This window comes from Coturnix japonica, chromosome 22 (assembly GCF_001577835.2).
Source record: "Coturnix japonica isolate 7356 chromosome 22, Coturnix japonica 2.1, whole genome shotgun sequence".
In the NCBI taxonomy this organism is placed as follows: Eukaryota; Metazoa; Chordata; class Aves; order Galliformes; family Phasianidae; genus Coturnix; species Coturnix japonica.
This window is the reverse complement of record NC_029537.1, coordinates 723,753-738,228: the sequence shown is the minus strand read 5'-3', so window position 1 is coordinate 738,228 and position 14,476 is coordinate 723,753. Positions and strand designations below refer to the sequence as shown.

The window sequence follows — 14,476 nt, the reverse complement described above, 5'->3', positions numbered from 1 at the left end:
AAATGATGGAGAAGATCTCTCAGAGCTGGCTTTCTACAGTCTGTCCTTCTGACAATGAAGGAATGCTCTCAATATATCACCGCCTGGTGCAAATCTCATGGGAAGCTGTTTCAGAACTCACTTCTTTGAGAGCTTCCTGGTAATACAGCCTAATTCTTTTGTTTACTGGCATCTCATCAGTGCTCTGTACATTCTCTCTCCTGAAAGTTGCATCTCGTGGCGTTTGGAGCCTTCAAATTTATAGGCTGTGGAACCAGAACCTCAAGGAAAAGCAGCAACCTCACGTTCATTCTTGGCTATTTATTTTCCTGCGCCAGGCTAACAGAATATCCATCAGCTCCTGAAGGGCTCAGGTTCAGATTAATTTATCACAGCTCAGCATCACCAGTGAGCCCAGCTGACCAGAAGGATGCGTGAGACCCAAGTGTTGCCCTCTGATCCAAGCAATGCTGGAAGTTTTGCATCTGAATTTCAATATCTCATTGTACCATTCTATGACCAAGACAGTCTCACCATGCACAAAGCCTGCTGCACTGTGCTGTCAAGCCTCTGAGACCTGTCATTTTCATTCCTCCCCATACCAAGGATGATTTCCCAAGCCAAATTCTCTTCCATTAAACTGCAAATCTGTCGTCACACCAAGTGAGTATTTTTTTTAAGGCTTTAAAAAACACAGAAGTCCCATTTAGAGTCAGAGACACACCAGACATACGGCAGCCACCCAAAATAACCACCAGCTCACTGACGCAGGCCGTCCTCAGCCATAGCAAGGCTTCCTATAGTATGGGCTGCAGGGATCGGTCTTTCTCTAGCTGACACCCCGTGGATGTCTCTTTCGATGAAAGAATCACACCTCCATCATTGTTCTTTTTAAGAAGGACTTGGAGTGATTTTTTTTTGCATCACGTTGGGGTGGCAGGGAGCTTTTCCTGGCTCCTGTCACATCAGATGGATGCGAGTCACCTCCACATGTCTGACATGGGGGGTGCTGACAGCTTGGGTGGAAGAGTGAACCTGGAGGCTCCCAGCTCCTCCTCGCTGCCAACTGTGAGCAAGCTGCAGCCCCCTACTTTGCAGTCTGGAAGCAGCATCTGCTTCTCATGAGGAATACACACAGCATTGGGATCCTGTATTTCAGCCAACATCCTCCGATGTCACCGCTCTGAATACCACCAGCTTCCATCCCTGTGCTCACCTTCCCTTTGAGCTCCCTGCTCACAGTTCTCCATGAGAACCACAGTGTTGGTCCACGAATCTCAAAGTGCTTCATCAAGAAAAGCATTCATTCTCACAGTCTCATAGAATCACAGAACTGAGTTGGAAGGGACCCCTTAAAGTTCACCCAGCCCCTGCCACTAACAGGGACATCTACAGCTTTATCAGGTTGCTTAGAGCACCATCTTCTTTTAATCACCGTCTTTTTCCTTTTTAAACCTATGAACATACAGAGGGGAATAACTTACCAAGGCCTTCCTAGCAGCAGAACTATAGTGACAGTGTGACTGGTTCACGAGGACAATGTTAATACTCCAGAACCTTGCCAAATCATGTCAGAAGTCCATTGCACGCTGAAAATTTGTCTCAAATTACATTTACTGGAAGACCAACTTTCTCTTGCACTCAACCTAACAAATGACATAGCCTGCATGAAAAATAAATAAATACACATATAAAAAAATCGTGAACCACGTCAGAAAGCCCACGGTATTCTATCTTAAATCTCTCCCTTTGACAGACAGTGGATTAAACAGAAAATGAGTTACATCTCCCCAAACCATATAAATGTGAGTCCCACACTGCAAGGTAGCATGACAAATAGCTGCTGATATATAAGAATAAAAATAAACCACGACTGAGATCAGTGCAGGCATCGCTGCTTGTATCTGCCATGAAAATCAACTCAAAACCTTGGGATGAGAATTTGAAGTGCATAGTTTCACTGGCATAAAGATGACAAAACCTTAAGGAATAAAGAGAAAAAGAGAAGGAAAAAAGGATCATGGAAAATTATCTTTGATTCCAAAGAAAAAGAGATGGCTTTACTGTTTCCAAAGGATGAGATTCCCAGACAATAATAATCCAAAGTGCTTCCAGAAGCACAGATAATCTATACTCAGATGACAGCAATTCCAAAAGGAGGACTGGACTAATATTAAAGCATTTCACAAGGAAAGGATGGAGTTATTTGCTTTTAATGACAAAAGGGTTACAATGAAAAATCCTGTAATAGAGATATTAAACTAAAATGTGGCTCTCCTAAATTGGAGCCCTTCCTCTCCTCTGAGGGCCAGGAAGAATGTCATTGTATTCCATTAGTGAAGGTCTCTTTTTGTCTGGTCAACAGGGCACAAAAATTGGTGCCAGTGTCACCAGTGAGGACACTCACATGGAGCTGGGAGGTTTCCCAGCCCCATCTGTGGATTTGAACAAGTTCTGATCTAAATGCTAAAGCCTAGAGCCCAAACTGCTCTGAGATGATGTCTGAAAGACTTCAGAACTGATTTGTTCTGAAGCATCACAGAATTGCTTTGAAAGGGACTGCCAAAGGTGTGCGCACCAGGGTTACTCCAATATCCCACTATGTTCCAGTCCAGCACCAACCCTTGCTAGCTCTCCTTGTGCTGATCTGCAACAAAACAAACACCAGCACAAGATCTGGCCAAGCTTCCAGAAAGCCACGTGTCACCATAGATGCTGAATGCGAGATGCTGTAGAGGGGTTTGACTATGAGGAAGCAGCAAGCATTCTCCATCTGCATACCAGCCCCTAAATTAGCAAGCTGAAGGATGGCGTGTCACTTTGATATGAATTTACATGAAATATACTCGTTTTCTTTGTGGATTAAAATACCTGCAGCACCCAGCAGCAGAAAATCATGCAGCGTTGGGATTGTTGGTGGTTTTCTTCCTTACTAACAAAGCAGCTCTCTGATGCAGAAAGCAGCACAGTGGGCTTCACCACCATTCTCTGGCCATGAGAAATCTTTCTCTTAATTCCATGTCATCTTCCCCCTTCTAATGCTCTTTGACAGGTGCTAGCTAAATGCGGGAGCAGGAGAAAAGGCAGTTTTCACTGTTGGAAAGATCTGTCGTGAACATCTCAGCATGCTCACGGTGTGACTTCTCACACGCTGCTATTTGGTGCCTGGAGCCTTGGCAGCTCCATCCTGCCTGGTGCTGGGCAAGCAGCTCCCATTGACCGGGGGATGGACCACAGCAGCGTTTGACACTTGGCAGGATTGAGTCCTCACAGCCACACACTCACACCCAAGTATCGCATCTCATTTGCTTGGATGTTTCTAACACATCAGAGTGTGAGAAGCTTTGCCAGCCTGTGTGAGCTCCAATGCCACGTACACTACTCAGGGTGGCACATTCATGTGGCAGGCTGGAGGCTGCTGTTCCCGGATGGTTTGGGATTTGCTAGACAATGCTGTGCTCATTGGAAGTCCAAACTTCCCCAAAAGTGGATCATAGAATCATTAAGGTTGGAAAAGATCACTGAGATTGCCAAGTCCAACCCCAACCCATCACAAATTGCCCACTAGCCATGTCCCTAAATGGAATCATAGTATCATTAAGGCTGGAAAAGCCCCTAGGATCACCAAGTCCAACCCCAACCCAACCCACCGTGACCACTGACCACCTCTCTCAGTGCCACATCTCCATAGTTCTTCAACACATCCATGGATGGTGATCCCACCACTTCCCTGGGCAGCCCATGCCAGTGCATTTACCTCTAATTGCGGACTTGGGGATCGTAGAGCTCTTTTTCAACCAGCCTTAATGATTCTGTGATTTTATTCTATGATTCTAAGGAGACATTTTGCTTCGTGTGTCCTGATATCCCTCCTGCTCACAGCAGGTCTCCATGCCCTTCCTGTAAATGGCTCTCGGATCTCAAAACACTTCAATGTTTCAGCTAGCTCGAAGGCAAAGAAACCAGTGAAGTACTTCAGGGCACTGTCAGCACAGAATAATTATCCAACAAGTTACAGCAGGGCATCCTTCTTCCCCTGAATAATTAAGACACTTTCAATTTCTGAGAGTAGGGCCTGGGACCTGGGGAGAAATGTTTGGAGGTAACGCAGCAAATCCTCTCCTTCTCATTCTCCTCTGTTATTGCAATCTCCTCTTGCTATCTATCTGGGGATGCTGCTAAATGAAAAGCTTTATGACAGCTCTTCAACACTCAATCATATAAAACACTCTCTAAAATTTTTTTTTTCAGTAAGTTAAAGGAACTGCCAGCACTTTTTTTTTTTCTCTTTGAACCATAGATTGGGATTTTCACAGAAGTGAAGGAAGTTTAGAGGCCTAAATTTGGTTGGATATTGATGGGATTTGGGTTCCTCCTTCTTCAGCTTTCTGCAAAACTCCCTTATTCCAGATTTGCATTTTATCTGAGGAAGGAAAGGCTTCTGGCCGATGAGATGAGGTTAGGAATACTTCTAAACAAGCATGGATTTTAAAGTCAATGAGTTGCTCCCAGTTTACACCAAAGCAGATGAAAGCAGAATTTACACCCCCCATTTTAGTTTATCATTTCAGAAACAAAATGAAGTTTCTGTTACAGAAGGAGAAAGCCAACATTTCTATCAAGCCTATTCTCTGGCAGCGACTGCTCTTTCTAAGCAAAAAATAACTCTTTTGGACCAAATTCTACTCCCACATCAGCTCCCATGAAATTCCAGGGATTTCAGAGCAGCTCCTTTGGATGTAGCTGGATTTTGTTTCTCCGATCCTTGGTGATGAAAGGAGAAACTGACCATTCAGTGAAGCAAGATGCACGAGATGCCACTGATTCCAGCATCAAGAATTAAATGAAAATAAATACATAAATACAGTGGGGTTTCTGATTTGTTTTAAGCAAAAGAGAGAAATCAGAGACTTTCTTCTATTACAGGCAGGTCTTTTGGGGGTGAATTCCTCTCTCACATTTGCACTTGTATAAACCCTGAGTAATTTCTTTAAGTCACTGCTTCATCTGTAGGTTGTTTTTTTTTTTTCTTCCAGGAAGAGGATCTGATCTACAGAAAATCTAAATCAATATCAGCTGGCTTCAGGTCAAAGAACTGGGGCCTCATGCACTAAGAATACCTGTCAGCTAGATATAAACCAACATATATCACAGTCTGCATGAAAATCACCTCTTAATCCCCCATGGCAACCAACGGATAAGTTAAATATAACTAATTATTGTATCATTCTGGCCTTTGATTCTGTACTCTGCTACATGGCTGCAACCCTCACAACAACACAGTTAAGCTCAGCATCCTTCCTATAGACTAGATCTGGTATTTTTACAGGCTTAAATCACTGTTATTCAATAAATACCTCAGAACTATGCTCTGAGGATTAATATCTCGGCCCAGAACATGAGTAAGTTGAGGTTTGGTTGCTGTCATGCCAAGAACTTCCTCTGCCATTTTGGGCAAGTCTTCCAGTGGTACATAAATATGCAGTCGTCATTTGCCTTCAACAGAGCCCCTCTCCTCTCCAGCATGGGGATAATAACAAGTGCCTGCGTCAGATGGTTCTTAGGAGGAAAATTCACACCGAAGCAATGTGCTCTGCAAAGGACTGGCAAAAGATAATGGCCACATAAATATCCATGTCAGGCTTTTTTTTTCCACTTCTGCTCAGTGATTTGAACATGATCCACTGGATTATACTAGCACACAACTAACTGCCATGAATCTTTGTGGTCTAGCTTTGCTTCTGTCTGCTGCAGAGGTACATGAGGGATTTGGTTTGGCCTTTTATCTCTACGTGTGCATAGCTGTATTTTATGGCTCTTGTTTCCCTTCCCAGTCGGGAGTGGGAGTCTGGGGGGGGAAGGGGAGTTAGCACCTGGTGTTGCCAAGTCCAGCACATCATGTGCCAGGAGGAAGAATTTATTCTGTTGACGATTGTTTCTGACTTTCACTTTCCCCAATTGGCTGGAGATGCAATTTTCAGACCTGCCTGAGGCTATCCGCTCTGTTTAGAGAAACAACAATAAAACCCCCAATACAAACTGAACTGCTATGTATGAGCATGTTGTGGGAGCTCACATTACTTGCAGCTAACGCTGTTTTTGGGGGCTCATTGAATAATTATTTTCCAGCAAGCTAGCAAGGTTCATTAGATAAAACAACTCTACTAAAGTTTTGGAAGCTGCTTATGCAACATTTAGAAAGGGGAGAGCACGTCTTAGGTAACCACAGGACTATTTCTGGATAGCTAGTGCAAAACTTGGATTTATTCTGACTTAATATGCTTCCAGATTGCATTGAGAAAGCTGCCTGACGGCATGGGACTGGGTTTTCATGGGATCTCACAGGACAGCTGATGTTGGAAGGGAATCTTCCAACTCAAAGCAGGGTCAACCCTTTGAACACCTTTGCTCCCTTACGCTGTGTTTGCTCCACTATTTTCATGAATCTCTTGTAACTGGGAGCACAGATGGGTCCAGATGGATCTCAGCAGCACTGGGGAAAGGGGAATAATCATCTATCACCCACCTATGCCTTTCTAATCAGGCTTCAGGGTGCAATGAGTGCAGCTGGTTTCCCCAGTCCTGAGGCAGTTTCTGTCATCAAGAGTAGCAGACTCAATTTCTGTGCATCAGAGCTCAATTTCACATCCTCCTATCTACCACGTGGTCACAGTGAACAGGATGCTTAACCATCACCAGTGGGGTGGGTCCCAAAGAAGATTCCAGAAGGATTACCGTCTGCTGGGCAATTTTCACTGCATGTTTCTACTTACACATTAGTTGCAATTCTCATGCCTTTGCAGATATCCATATTTTAGCACATTATCTAATTCACAGAGGTCTATTGATTCCCAGCTTTGCTCTTGAAGGGCAGTGACTCATCTTTCAGTGCACACAATAGAAGAGCTGCTAATAAAAAAAACATTTAACATTTAGAGCCAGAGTATCTGGATGAGAAATGCTCGTACACTGCAGACATCCAGGCTTCGTGAGCTGGATTCAGAATCTGATAGCTTTTTTCCCCCTTTCCCTGATGCTGAAAACACAAACGCTCTGGATGTGCTCATTTCCTATGGAGCTGGATCTGCCCTGGGCATGCAGAGCTATGGATTAACACGGTCGTTTGATGCAATGCATTGACCTCAGACGGTTTATAGTAACTTTCTGTTTGTGTGCACACGTTGGAGAGGGTGGAGTGGGTTTCTAGAGAAGGAAATTCACCCCTGCCCTCAAAAGGACACGACTGGAGCATTTTCATTCTCTCTAGGCCTTCAATTTGGGATATGAAACATGACTGAAGGAATGCACTGACCTCACACTGAGCTGAATCTTACAGAATCGGTCCACTCTTCAATTCTCAGAACTGGTTTCTTTTTAAAGCTGAAAGGATGAAAAACTGGCTGGGGAGAGAAAACTGCAACGGGAGAAAAACACACAAATCATCTATCAGTCACCAATCAATAACGCCTGAGCACCACCACTTGCAAAACTAACATTGATTTTAATAGGAATCCCATCCAAAGAGACTCAGAGACACCTATTGTGATTTTCTCTTAGACTGGTGGTATTTCTTCTTAATAAGTATTAAAACATCTTTCATTTTTCAATGCCATTTCTTAAGAACCATGAGACCGAGTGAGCACCTTGGCTTTTTATACATGCCTGTCTTCTGGCCATGTGGTTGCAGAGGGAAATCCCACATGGCTCTGAATAACATCACTCAGAGCTCAAAACATAGAAAACAAACTACAATAGGGCTATAATGCCTTTTTTTGGTACTCACCTGTTATCCTCTCCTATCCTCGTAGAATCACAGAATGGCTTGGGTTTGAAGGGACTGCCTCTGTTTCCTTCACAGAATACTTGCTGTTTGGGTAGATTTTAGATTCTTCTCCATCATAAAGGAGTGACTTTTTATGAATACCAGTCCCACAACAGCTACTGGAATAAAAGAAATGCTGCAATGCTGAATAATGCTACTTATTTCAACTGAGGATTTTAAATGAGCTTTTAAGAGTCAAATCAGCTTAGCAAACTGGGGGCAATTATGCAAAATTTTCCCAATAGCTCCGCCTTATTTAATCAAATACTTACCTCCATGCCTATCCAGGCCAGCAATTAAACATGGCAGGATGAGAATTAAGCGTGGGCTTCAATACATGTTTTAATGAGGATGTTTTCCAGGACTGGGGCCAAATGAACTGAAATTCATCACTGCTCCAAGGTAAGTGTAGTACTGAAAAAGGGAAAGGAGAATCGTTACATTTCCTATTTGGACTAAACCCGACGCATTAATTAGGGCATTAATTTAATTTCTCTTCCTACGTCAGCTTTTAATTAAGCATTAATTTATCCTACATTGTTGGCTTTGGGCTTTGCATGGAATTGCCATGGGGTCCATGGCATCCTACCGGGTGTTGCCAGCACAGAGCTGAGGTGGTGGCTGGGCTGAGCAAGAGAGCAATGGGAGATGGGCACTTCCATCACCAGGGCTCACTGTTGGGCAGGAGGAGGATGGCAGTCTGTAGGGCTCCGTTTCTGAATGCAAATGCTCAGATCCTCTGCTAGTGTCAATCCCTGCAGATGCAGAAGTTTACTCCTGTTTCCTATCTGGCTCTAAAGTTAATGCAGAAAAATTACTAATGGCGTCTTAGTTAAATTATCCCTCAGTTAAATTCAACTCTTTAAAGAGTAATATTAAACTAACAGCGTCTGGTGGCTCTTATTTCATTACTCCTTCATTTCAATTTCTTTAAGACTTTCTTTTCATTTCAGGATATTAGATTTGATATAATAACAATGGCCTTAGTAGATGGAAAAAAGAAAAACCCAACTTTTTCCTAAATAATCTTGTATGGCTTTGGAAAGATAGCTCTTTATGATCTTCATTTTCATGGTATGCTTCGATTCCATTACCCATTTCTTTTATGCGCCAGAGTTCAAAGAATAGGCACGGCTCTCAGAATATAGAAAAACTTCAGTTATCCTCCTGTTGAGAAGCTTTTAGGGAGTCAGGACCTTGCTGCGGATGTGGCACCAAATGGGGCTGGGTAATCCAGATTGTAAACCTCTTCCTGCCCCAGTCTCCCTGGATGACGTTGGTTGAACCATTTCACAGATTTCTTCTGAGATGGGAATAATGTTTTCTAGCCCCACACGGTTGCTAAGAGGATCCGTTCATAATCTTCGTGGAATGCTGGAAATTCTTCTACCTCCTACACAGAAGCATTTATTCAGCCAGGAAACAGAAAAGATGCTGCATGATCTAACTGGGAAGGTTTGTGACCAGGGAAGGAACTGGGCACACGTCCCCTCCTCTCAGAACAAGCCATCAGCTGGAGGGGGTGCTGGTCTTTTGCTGTGTTCCTATGCCATAATTAATCACACATTTCAGTTCCACCAGCCTTCTTCCCATAGTGAGCACCACAAGGAACCCAGGGATGGCGGGGACCTCTTAAGTTGGAATCACGGCGCGTGCGGAACAGCACAGTGGGGTCTGTGCTGAGCAATCTATGGGCTTAAATGCTGTTGCAGAAATTACTGCTCCCATCTGTAGCCTCAAGAACAAATTCCAGGGGAGAAACACATGGCTTGAAAGACTCATTCTATTCATATCAGAAGAAATCCGTCGATCACCACTGGGGTTTTCTCCCGACATGTTTCAATCAGTGGGAAGCTGCCAATGAATTTAATGGGGCTAGAACTTTTCTCATTGTATTTCCACTGTTACAGTAAAGAGATTATTAAAGAGCACAAGCATGATTCACCCCCCCGTCCCCACCACCCTCTTTGGCCAAGTATACACTTTGGCAAAGGGGTTTGGGAGGATATTCAAGTGAATTATATTTTGTCATATTAAATTAAGAGAGGAATCAGTTAAAAATCATTTTAATCAAGGAAACAAATGGAAAAAAAGAAAAGGAATGATCCCTTGTAGACTGCTTTTGACGTTTGTGGATTTGTTTTGTATTCCCTCTCACTCAATAAGCTGAAGGATGACTGAGTTCATTTCACAGAAGATGGATTGCATTTTCTTCTCTCAGCTCTGCAATGTCCACCGAATTCAAGCAGAAGAAAATTATTGTGCTTTAAAAACGCATGATTCCTACATTATTAGAGTCAAACTGCACACCTGGGGCGAGGGAGAGGAAAGGAACACAGTCTCCATGTCCAATAGCAGTGGTTACCTAATAAAGGTTAATGTTTAGGAGGACTTTTAGGGTAAATATGCACTGGGAAATGCAGAATGAGGAACATCAGCTGGGGATATTTCCTACATGAAGGGCAGCGGAGAAGGAATAGAAAAGAACAAAACAGGAGAAATAAATAAACATAAAAGTGAAACCTGTCTGTTCCTGGCAGGGGGGTGGAAATGGAGGGAGACCTTATGTGTAATGGGCACCAGATTAAAATGCTGCAGCTGCAGCCTAAATAGGAGATCTGCAGTACAGACCACAGAAGACAGATTCCTGTTGGAGGGTTTGGGTTTTTTGGTAGATGTGGGAGACGTGTATTTATCAGCAGAAGCAGAATGATCAGTTACATCATCTCCTGTTTTTAAGCTTCTGCGCTTGTTTTGTTATTTGAAATCCTCAGGTGCTTAAGGACATCCGTGGTGCCACTGCTGTGTAGATAAACCAGAGCATGCTGCCAAACCTGAGTCCTGCTTCAAAGCCCTGTTCTGCAGCTCAGCGTCACTCCAATCTCTGCAGAATCAGAGTGTAAAACATGACCGAGAGCTGCTCTCCCTGCCTTCTCAGCTGCACAAACCCCCCACCTCCACACATGCTGGTATTTTCCTTTGGCAAAGCTGCAATGTCAATGCAAATACTTCCATTCAAGTTTTCCCACCAGGATTCCTTGATCATCTCATAGGTGCAAATGGTGCAATGAGGGTTGGGGGCACGCAAGCTTGTGCATGCAATCCCTCACTTAGGAATCTACAAATTGGCTTCGCTGTTTAATAGCAGAGAAGGTTGTCAAAGACTGAGCAGACCTATTGCCAAAGAGCTACTTTGGGAGGTTGTTGGGTGTTTTTTTTTGATCAAGTCTGCCTTCCATAAAGCCTCATCTGAATGCTGTTAACACACATCACAGACGCTGACGACACTGAATTATTTAATGCTACACACCTATCTCAGATGAAACCTCGCAGATCAAAAGAAAATGTTTACTTCAGTTGGATGGAGTTCCTACAGACACGCTCCAGGGCGATGAGAAACTATTATGGGAACCATCTGATCGGAAATGAGTATAAATTCATTCTGGCAACTCTTCTCCAACTCTTACAAACCCATTCTCATTTTCTGTCCTGTGGGAACATCTTCAGCAAGATGTCATTACTTCCAAAGTTTGCCCTCTTACCTATGTATGAGCAGCAAAAATATCGAACCCTTCTCTAGAAAGAATCAAAACAGCTCAAAGGAGTCACCGGTGCCCTGGCCTTGCTGCAGCTCTGAGTATCCTGTGATCCAAAACTACATGAAGGCACAAGGAAAGATAAGGGCATGATCAGATCAAAATGCTGCACTTGTCTGCTCTCAGCTTCTCCGGCCTCCCATTTTCCTTCTGAAGAAATACAGGGCATGAGTTCAATCTAAAAAGCCCCAGCCAGTCTGTGATCAAGCTGCCTCCTCCATCTACTACAGCAGAGGGGCAATTAAGGAAGCATCTCTTTGAGGTGTAGTTTCAAATCCTCTTACAGAGGAATTTCAGATAGGATGCTGGAGCATCGGAACCCATTACCTTAAGGAATGCAGTTTTGAGATCACATGGGACACGTTTTGTTACACAACTCTCGAGAAGTGAGTTGTGAAGCTTTCAAAGGCTCTGCAACCAAAACCAGGACTGCATATTCAGAACACTGTACTCTTTCCATTGGACAAAGAGATAGCTTTCAGAAGTATTCAGCATGCATTGAGCTGGTCAGAAACATTAAGTTCTTGTGTTAGTGCAAAATTAGGCTGGAGACCTTGGCTTGAATGTCTTTGTGAAGGCAGCTGCAAGACTCACAAGTACAGGAATTAATGTTAAGTGTTCTTCCTCATTGCCTAAAGTTGGTGAAAAGGAACAGTTGAGCACGCATTAGCACAAAGGCACTGCTTTTGAGAAAAACTCCTCTATCAGATCTGTCTTTGGATGTCTTGTATCACCAAGTGGAATCCATGTAAAGCCAATTAAAACTTATTTGTCAAAGGGTAGAACTAACATCATAATACGCACGGTCTGCTCACAGCTCGCTAGCTGTTACTTGAAGCCACAAATCACAATAACTATTCTGTTGAAATTATAAAAGAGAAGCTAGAAATCCTGCTAAACCCAATGAGCCATTAAATAGTTGACAATATTCTTTATAGAAACCCAGAATAGTTAATTAGTCCCCAAATACAAATGGTGAGCATGAATAATTGCCGCCATAGATTCCAATCAAGATACCCAAGGCTAGATCTGCAACTAGCCTAAACTGACACTGCTTCATCTACAGTACCAGCTCATACCAGCTGTGAAACTGGCCCTAAAAGGTTAAGTTTGTGCTGAAAGCACAGGAGTCTATATATTCCTTCATCTTCCTCCCCACAACAGCTTCCCCCAGCCACTCTCTGCCTATTCCTGAACCTTTTACTCTTGGTGTTACATTCCCTTCCTCTCATTTTAGCATTTCCAGCCTTCTCTCTCTAAACCAGAGAGGCTCTGCTTACTGAGAGGCAGAACATCCCCCCCCCAAGTTTTGTGCTGATGAGATGTGACATTCAGAAGTTATTGCGCTATACAAAAATAAACAGAGAAATGCCATCGAGTTGAATGCAGGGAATTGCTCAGCCAATTAATATTTGCATATCCTTGGATGAAAGATATCAGTAGTACAAAGTATTATTATTAATAAGAGCCCATAGAGAATCTTCTGTCAGGCAAACAGCACTAATGATGTGCCTTGCTTTCTGTCTTGGCACCCCACCAAGTTGCACAGGAGTTTCATGAAATACCAGTTTCTTGCTCGATCAAGAAGGTTTGGCAGAGTTCGAAGGGGTTTGGATGATCAGACTGGGAGATAAAGTCATGAATAGAGGAGAGAGACTGCACCTCTATCACTGCGAACATGTCACGTTGTGACACCATGCACTGAGTGTGACAGCAGAACTGTCCCTTCCTTGAGATCTCTGCTTTTTTTCCCCTTACACAGCTTTCATCTTGAAGGTGACATTGTTGAACCAAAGCACTCAAAGATAAGCAGAACATAAGTTGAACATTTTTTTTTTTTCCAATCAGGACCTCAGGGCTTCTCATGCTGTAGGAAATTCATTCTGAATCCCTTTCAGCACAGCACAGAACCTCCCCAAAAGGCAGCAAAATGGTGGCTCTGGTCCTGCAGACCTCCATTAGCGCTACCAGCATCCAGCTTCTAGCCAACCTGACCTGTCTGGTCAGTGCCCACGAGCAATCTGGATGGTGGAGATCAGAAGCACAGTTTTAATCAACTGAAAAAATACCTTCCAGTTCATCGCAGAGGCAACATGACCCATCGTGTATCTGTCTTTATAATGTGCCTTTGCATGGTGTATTTGAGGGCTCTTAAGCAGTTTCGTCCTCTTTTGCTGCCGCAGCGCCCATGGAGAGCAAACTGCCAGAATGTGCTTGTACAAATACACTCGCTACAGTAAACAGCCCCGGGCAATCTGTTGCACCCAAGGACCTCATGTTGATTCTGCACCATTCCTTGGAGGATTTGTTCCTCCTTGCAAATTTAAAGACGTGAAGCAGGGAGGGACTGAAACCTTCCTCCTGAATGTTAGCTGGCCTCAGGCCAACCATGCAAAATGTATTAATGGAAACGGACAATTTTATATGAATACATAAAAAAAAAACAAAAAAACAACCAACACAAAAAACCAACAACAACCCAAAGTGATGAAAACATCCAAGCGAATAAAACACTTGATGAGAAAAAAGGGTGAAATGTTATTTCTTTTCAGAGGTGTTGCCATAGTATTGAATTTCAAGAATTTGTTCAATTTCCTGAATATTCAAGGGAAGATAAGAAATAAGTGGGGAAAAAAAGATCTGAAAAATCTATATTAGCAATGACTTACTGACCCAGCTCGAAGCACGTAGTGGTTCTCAGTCATCTCAACAGGAATGCTCTCATGGTTCCAACAGAATGCATCCTCCACTTCCTCATTCATGGCCTCAAGGACAATGATAACGGCCTTACAGAAGGCAGTGGGCAGGAGCCAACCTGCTGGCATGAACTGTGATCTTAGAGCTCAGAACCTGTCTGCCAACTCCTGCCAAAGTTATGGTGATAAATGGAGGCACTGTGTTGGAGAGAGCAGCTGGATCCTGTTTTGATATGGCTACTTGGCTCTCTTTTCTTGACAAGCGGTTTAGGAGCTCATTTTTAGAATGATAACATTCCTCTCCTTCCATTCCATTCCATTCCATTCCATTCCATTCCATTCCATTCCATTCCATTCCATTCCATTCCATTCCATTCCATTCC

The 14,476-nt window shown here is 43.4% G+C and overlaps 1 long non-coding RNA gene across 2 annotated transcripts in view; it reads right to left on the bottom strand.

The window, feature by feature from the left end:
* LOC107323706 overlaps positions 1 to 14,476 on the bottom strand; it is a 141,945-nt gene that overhangs the window by 28,784 nt on the left and 98,685 nt on the right. Inside the window, exons 1-6 of one of the 2 annotated variants that reach the window (XR_004309504.1) lie at positions 14,071 to 14,476; positions 8,074 to 8,215; positions 7,763 to 7,920; positions 7,292 to 7,393; positions 6,753 to 6,888; positions 1,464 to 1,642 (exon numbers count right to left, since the gene is read on the bottom strand). The exon at positions 14,071 to 14,476 is cut by the window's right edge and continues 684 nt beyond it. This is a non-coding gene — a long non-coding RNA (uncharacterized LOC107323706). The remainder of the gene's footprint in view (positions 1 to 1,463; positions 1,643 to 6,752; positions 6,889 to 7,291; positions 7,394 to 7,762; positions 7,921 to 8,073; positions 8,216 to 14,070) is intronic. The other variant, XR_004309503.1, reaches the window with a different exon arrangement.